This window comes from Buceros rhinoceros, unplaced genomic scaffold (assembly GCF_000710305.1).
Source record: "Buceros rhinoceros silvestris isolate BGI_N320 unplaced genomic scaffold, ASM71030v1 scaffold22734, whole genome shotgun sequence".
NCBI classification, from domain to species: domain Eukaryota; kingdom Metazoa; phylum Chordata; class Aves; order Bucerotiformes; family Bucerotidae; genus Buceros; species Buceros rhinoceros.
This window is the reverse complement of record NW_010409134.1, coordinates 12,150-13,322: the sequence shown is the minus strand read 5'-3', so window position 1 is coordinate 13,322 and position 1,173 is coordinate 12,150.

Below are 1,173 nucleotides of genomic sequence, written 5' to 3'. Positions count from 1 at the left end.
TGAGCTGCCTGTGGGTAAGTCACCTTGCGGGAGCAGAAGGGAGCTCGGGGCCCGCTCCCAGTCGCACAAGAAACGGCTCATTTCTTAACTGCTTTAGGGCTTCATGGGAGGAACATGGAGGTTCCAAAAAGGAATAAAAATGTTCTGTTACACCCGTAGCCACGGCTGTTGTCTCCAGGCTTTGTATGACAGACTGGCGAGGGTTCTACTTCAAAGCCAGGACTCTAAAAATACTTCAGCATAAAGGGCAGGCTTTCGAGATCAGAATTATCTTATCTGTGCATCTGCTCCTCTCCTTGAAAGGACCGAGCCGCGGCCCCGGCAGCCGGGGAGCCGGGCTGCAGTGCGGCCGTTAGCGCAGCGAGGCACGAGGCTGATCACCCGGAGGAGAGGGCTTCGGGACGGAGCAGCGCACAGAGCAACGGCCGAGTCGGGGAGGAGACGATGGGGCTCAGCAGCTCCGGCTGTGCCGGGCAACCAGAGCGTTTCCGTGGGGTCCGGCAGGCTTACGGAGATCGCTGCAAGCAGGGGTGATGTGGCAGCCTGAGTTCGCTGAGTGGTCCCTGGGGTGAGGTGGGTTATGTGGACACAGAGCCCCAGCCAGCGCTTAGCAATGGTTAAGTAATCGTGCAATCGGTTCAAGTATTTGCTTAAACATTATACAAGCATCTTACCACGCAGGGCAAAGAGGATGTGTTGTATAAAGGCAGAAATATGAAAACCCCTGTTAGCCCAAAGCCCTCCCTCTCGTCCGGGGTGTATTTGTCAGGGTTTTGCAAATAACCCCCCAAATGGTTTTGGTGTTTTCCTTATGGCCAGACCTCGCCCTCCAGAAATGCTTCTCCCCGGTGGTAGAGCCTGTTACCGATTAACCGGCGCTTAATGGTTACACGACGTTTCTCTGCAGAGTCAAGGTTTACAAACGCTCAACTTTCTCATCCCAATTTTACTGTGAAGAAAAGGCAAAGGTCTGTCTTCATTTCCTGTGCCAAACAAGTACCCTCTCTCCCTTCAGGACAGATATTATTATGTACAGAAAACAGGAGCTGCTTTGCACACGGGAGCGGTGCAGTGGCACAGCCCAAACACAAAGTTCCCCGGGCAGCTTTTACCCTCCCAGAGCCCCGCTCCCAGCGTCCCGTTACTGCCCGGCAGAAGCTCCCTGCCGCCGCC